Source organism: Mesocricetus auratus, unplaced genomic scaffold (assembly GCF_017639785.1).
Source record: "Mesocricetus auratus isolate SY011 unplaced genomic scaffold, BCM_Maur_2.0 Super-Scaffold_4256, whole genome shotgun sequence".
Classification (NCBI taxonomy): domain Eukaryota; kingdom Metazoa; phylum Chordata; class Mammalia; order Rodentia; family Cricetidae; genus Mesocricetus; species Mesocricetus auratus.
Window position 1 is genome coordinate 1,534,234 of NW_024429182.1, and position 6,409 is coordinate 1,540,642.

At 44.9% G+C, this 6,409-nt stretch overlaps 1 pseudogene; it reads left to right on the forward strand.

Annotated features, from left to right (window-relative positions):
* The first annotated feature begins 3,340 nt into the window (after window positions 1–3,340).
* LOC106022442 lies at window positions 3,341–4,232 on the forward strand (annotated as a pseudogene).
* Window positions 4,233–6,409: the final 2,177 nt, after the last annotated feature.

The following is a 6,409-nucleotide window of genomic DNA, read 5'->3' on the forward strand; positions in this document are numbered from 1 at the left end:
TGAAAATTAGATTGATACAGACCTTAAAGAACTTGAAGGAGAGCGTGGACTAAAGGAAGGCCTTGCTGTCGGTTGAGACACTCCTCAGGCATTTTTGCTGTGGAAAACTCCAACTGTGTTTTGAGAGCTAAAGGGAGGGAGCGGAAGGGACATTTTAAAGACTGGGGTGGAAATAATAATGGGGGGAAAGGCCATAAATTTGAGGTGTGGCATACAAAAAGAAAACAGGGCTAAAGGGAGAAAACAACGTAAATGCAGTACACAGATGTGAAATTTTTATTTTTTAATTAAAACAATAGAATAGGGCCGTGTTAACAAACCTTCATAGCTATATTGTAAATGTGCCTGTGAGAGGCAAAAATTCATGTGTGATCGGAGTGTGCCCTTGTGTCTGCGGTGAGCAGCCTCCTTATGGTGATACTATGAAACGGCATTTTCTAAACTTTAGTTTTAAAGGGTGATGTGTGAAATGGAAGGGAAAAAACCGGCTGAGGATGGAGGGATAGTTCAGTCTGCAAAGATTTTGCAATACAAGGGTGAGGACCCAATTTCTACACCTAGAGCCCATGCTTTTAAAGAGGGGGAGGAGGGTCCTGAGCTTGCAATCACAGAACTGGTAGGGTGGAGGCAGGCAGATCTCTGGGACTTCCTGGAGAATCACCTAAAATTAACAAGTCCCAGGCACAAGTGAGAGAGACTATCTCACTATCAAAAAAATAACAAATAATAAATAAAAATAAACAAGCAAGACCAATGAATTTGCATTTATTATTCCTGGGACACAGTCTGAAGTCCTTTCTGGCCCTTAATTTGTATTCTTCCCAGACAGCCCTATTACTGTCAATGTTTTCTGGAGGAGAATCTTGAAGCCAGGGAAGCAAAGAATTTGCACAAGATCCCACTGCTAGCAAGTTGAAAAATGAGGTTTCAACCCATGTTTTGTGGCTTCAGAGCCCCCCACCCCATTGTTTGTCCCTTACTGCCTTAATTTCTATTCCGTGACCTCCCCACAAAGAAAGATGCTACTGCCTCTCTTCTGGAACTCTTAGATATGTTTCCAGGCATGGATAACCCTATAGTGAGATTTAAAAGATTGTGTATTCATCAGGGTTCTCTAGAGGAACAGAATTTATAGAATGAATACACACACACACAGATTTATTAGGATAGCTTACAGGCTGTGGTCTAATGAGTGCAACAATGGCTGTCTACCAATAGAAGGTCAAAGAGTCCAGTGGCTGTTCAGTCCATGAATTTGGATGTCTCATCTAGTCTTCAGCATATGCTAGAATCCTAAAGTAAGCTCTAATGCCAGGTTACCATCAGAAGATGTGACCCAAATTAAAGGTAGAACTTCTTACCTCTAAGATAAGGATTAAAAATGGGTCTTCCTACTTCAAATGATTTGATTAAGGAAAAAACATCCCTTACAGGTGTACCCAGTCATTTGAGTTTTAGTTGACTCCAGATGTCAGAGTTAACAACCAAGAATAACCAACATAGCCTGAGGGCTAGGCCATCAAGATAGCTCAGTGGGTGAAATGTGGGCTTCTACGCCTGGGGACCTGAGTTTGATCCCTGGAACCTACTTGGTGGAAAGAGAGAACCAATTCCTCCAGGCTGTCCTCTGGCCTCCACACATGTAGTGTGTCATGCCCATAGATAAATAAGTGCAATTTTTATTGCATGTGTTTTTCACACTAATAGAGATCTCTCAGACTGTAGTGTTTTGCTATGGGCATCAGCTAGAAATTTGTTAAAATATCAATTTTCCTGATGGCCCACAGTGAGCTTTTCCACTGTAGTATATGTCCTTCTGATAATTCATCTAAATGGCTGTAGAGTATCCCACTGTGTAAATATGTCATTATTTGTAAAAAAGCATCCTTCCATGTTCAGACACTTGATCTATGCCCAGTGTTTTTGTTATTTTCCACTCAGTGTATTCTTTAAGAGTTATCAGCAGGGAAAACTAGGAAGCCCTGGTATGCGTGCCTGTAGTAACTCCCCCATTCCCCTGCAAACTGGCTGCCTGGATTCATACTCTTATGAACAAAAAAGAGACAAAGGTATACATTTCCCCTACCCTAGCCGTCATTAGATAGTATCAGACTTGGAATCTCTGCCTATCTGACGAATGTAAACGATGTCTTGTTGTTGCTCTAATTTGCATTTCTCTGATTGCTAGTGAAAGTGATTAACTTCCCAGACACTCATTGGCTCTTTGTGTTTCCTCTGTGAATGGCCTGTTATCTATGTAGAGCCATTATCAACTTATAGCGAGGCTCTGATGAGTAACCTACAGGCGTGTTTCCATATATTATGTAAAAAATGCCCTTAATAAAAGGCGGCAAGATTAATGTGCTTCCACATATTATGAACTGGCAACATTCTAGGTACCGTTTGTTATTTCAATTAAGATGCTGAACAGATATTTAAAACACTTTCTCTTCTTAATGTATGTGTGGCACACGTGAGTATGTGCATATTCCTGTGTGTGGTGTCTACGAGTACATGTGCTTATGTCATGTTTTCCCTATGTGGGTCAGAGGATAATCTTGGAAGTTAATCCTCCCCTTCTGCCTCTACAGAATCTCTAGCTGTTGTCCGCTGCATGACTGCATGTAGGTATTCTCTTGTCTCCATCTTCCAACACACCACAGGAGTGCTGGAATTGCAGGCATGTGCTACCAGCTTTGTGTGGGTGCTGAACATCCAAACTCCAGTCCTCACGCTTACACAGCAAACACTTTATCCACTCGGCTTCCATCATATTCTGAATGTCTTCATGTTTAGGGGGCCCCCATATAGGGAAGGACTAAGAGCCAGTAGTTTCTATGGGCTCTGGTCTATGAAGAACCCAGCAAGCTAACAGCACCTGTCCAAGCCAGACTTTCAGCTATCTGGAAACGCCCCCCAATAGGATAACTCCAGAGGTCTGCCTATCCCCAAATAGGGTCTTCCCAAAATAGGGACTCCAAGTTCTGTGGCATCAACTGGGGGTTATCTAAGGTAGAGTTTCCCTTCCCCAGTCTCTTGGGTCCAGTTTCCTAGGTTGGAAGCCTGATGTCCATGGGACTCAACCCAGAGCTCTGCTCCTACTCTTTGTCCTGTCTCAGGCAAACTCAGACTCTTCCCAAAGCCTCAGCTTCCAACTCTGTACAACGTGTCCATCCATTCCTAGAGCCCCAGTGAAGTCTAAAAGCAGGATCAAGACACAGTGAGCAGGAGATGGGTGATGTCATGACTGCACTTTGCATTGCTCTCTCCGGCCAGACAGCTAAAACACCATCCAAGACAGCTTAAGGTACACTGAAAGTGTCCTCATGTCCAACAGAAGATGCTGGTCTTGACTTTCGGCAAAGGCCGGGGCAGCCGTCTTCAAGTAACTCACCAAAATGACAACAACAACAAAAAAAGGAATGGTACTCAATACGTGTTCTCCAGGCCTTTTAGGAAACACGGAGTTGTTCCTTTGGCCACATGTGTTACTGGAGTTTCTTTCCCCTCCCTTCAGCCCCAAATAAGCACACAAACACTGCATTAATTATTAAACTGTTGACTGATGGCTAGGGCTTCTTATTGGCTGGCTCTGTCTTAATTATTAACCCATTACTACTAATCTATATATTTCTACATGGCCTTATCGTATCAGAGAATGCCTGGTGCGCCCAATCCTCCTGATTTCTACATGGTCTCCCTTTCCAGTCTCTCTCTCTGCCTACCTTTCCCAGGATTCTTCCCGTCTCCTAGTCCCACCTATCTTCCTGCCTCCATTGACCAAACAGTGTTCTATTCATCAACCAATAAGAGAAACACATATACAGAAGGACATTCCCCCATCACACATGCATATGAGTCTTCAAGAAGGTCTATTGTAGACATCAGGGACTGGGCACTTCTCAACAGGGAATTCCCCATAAATGTTACCACAACAAAACCGGAAGAGTCTACAGTGTCACCTGCATGCTGTGGGCTTCATTGTAAACAAGTGAGTTGAGGGCAAGATTCTTGCCAAGAGAATTAATGTGCAGATTGAGCACATCAAGCTCTCTAAGGGCAGAGACAGCTGCCTGGAGAGGGTAAAGGAAAATCACGCAGAAGAAAAAGGAATCCAAAGCAAAAAGCACCTGGGTTCAGCTGAAGCAACAGCCTGCTCTACCCCGGGGAGGCACGCTAATGGGAAGGAGCCTGAGCTGCTGGAGCCCATTCCATACGAAGTCATGACCTAATGTACAAAAAGAAATAAAGGACCTGGACTGTAAAATACACACAGGTGTGCATGCACATGTACATGTGTGTGTGCGCGTGCACACATACACTTTTGCAGCAGCCCACCTTCAGGGATAGCCACCAAAGCAAGGCAAGAGGCTGGGGATTCAACTGAGTGTTGCCCCACAAAGCCTGTCACCATCCCAACAACTCATCCAGGCTGTCCACTACTGACTCTTTAGTTGGGCTGCTTGCTTGCCTTAATCTTGAGACGCCAATTACCTTTTCCTGAAAGTTACATGGAGAAATTGAAGGGTGTGGACATGTGAGGGTGTTCAACTATGATTTTAATGGGGAGACAAGGACAGCCTGAGAGCTATGGTGGTACCCAGATAGGAGGAGATACAGACCTTCCTGTCTTCTCTGGGTGAAAGGGGATTTAGCAAAATGAAAGTAAACAGCTCCTGAAAGCAGGGGTTAGAACTGTGCAGGTTTTGTGACACAAAAGGAAGCCGTTTCCAGAAAGGACATGCTGATGAGGACAGACAGCTCTGTGGCCACTCCCAGGAGAGAGGACGGGCAAGCATTTCTCTTAGACAGGTATGAAGGCCCCACCCACCCACCACATGAGCCCCTGCGGGGGTGGGGGACACACCTGACTGTCAGTGATGGATGCCCCCACTTTTAGTTAATTACCCTAATTCCTCACACATGCAGAGGGGTTCGGCACTTGGCAACACACCCATTATCTTGCTTCAGCTTGTAACCGCCCCACAGGGGAAGTGTCTACGTCTCCATTATATATGTGAACAAGGTAAAACTCGGGTAGGGGAGGTGGTGGGACTCACGCAGGTAGCACATGGCAGTTTCATGTGATACTCGCCTACTCTGTTCCCTCCGAGCACTTCCACAGACGATGGCCAGCATGACTGCTGCTAGGATGAGAAACTACATAGACCTGCTACCTCACATCCATCATGGCAGCCCTCCTGCTTTTGTAGAGTTCTTACATGCAAGCCCTCACCTGAGGCACCCTCGTAGAAAGCCTTCACCTCCTCCAAGGCACCCGGTATCTAGAGATGTGCCAGAGAAAATGACACATCCTTTACCTGAATTCTGCCTTCAAAGCTACACACTTCTTCCAAATCTTGTCCAAAACCTTGTGGGTAGGACCTCTTATTCTTTTTTTTTTTCCATATCCCCAGCCATACCAAGGAGCATAATAGTAATAATTCATATTATAACATCACCCTAAGAATTCCTTTGAAATTGTTAAATAATAGCTCCCATTTCTCAAGTTGTGACTGGGTGTCAGATCTTGGGCTTTGCATGCAATCCCTGTTAACAATGCCACGTCTGGCAGCTCAAGAGAAGGCAGCCGGTTGTTCATCCGGGAGAAAATTCCCATCCTTCCATGGAGACTTGAAACTTCCCAGGATGCTTTGCAGCTAGTCTGGCCATGTGACCACATTTTGATGGAAGAGGTATTATTACAAGTGACGTGTGTGACACTGGAGTCATTTCTCAACTCCATAGGCAAGCCCTTATGGTGGCCCTCCCTGCCTTGCTAGTCTACAAACATGCTGATGACTTGGCTGTGGTCATGCATATGAAGGTAACTTCAGAAGGGGAGGCGGGACCTCTGGCAGGAACCCTGGGTGTTGGAAAGACTTCCTGAGTAGAACTTCCCCAACAATCTGGCTGTTCTCGTCTTTCTGGTATATGAGAGGTAAAGAGACCCTATCTTGTTGAGGCCACTGTAATATTAGAGTCTCTTGGCTAGGATACGTCTACATTTAAAGAATGTGGTATTCTGGTACCCATTTTACAGATAGAAGAAGCAGGGATCATGATGATTAAAGGACTTGGGGAAGATCATGCAGTACAAAGCAAGGATCTAAGCCCATGGCTATTGGGATTCCAGAGGCTCGGCAATGAGATTCATTAACTCATTTACTCAACTAAGGCTTAATGGCTATGTGATTGAAGCAAGAGTTCTGTGGCTCTGCCTAGACTGGAAGGCTGTAAATCTTCATTGTCCCCCTTCCTTCCTGGAATGTCCTTGCTTGGAGTGTGAGTTGTCCCGGGATGAAGATGAGAGTTCGTTTTAAAACTTCTAGCCATTCTCTGTGAAGCTGTAGATGTGTCGATGGCTCAGATATGGACCAAATCCTTACGTACATTGATTGCAGAGGAC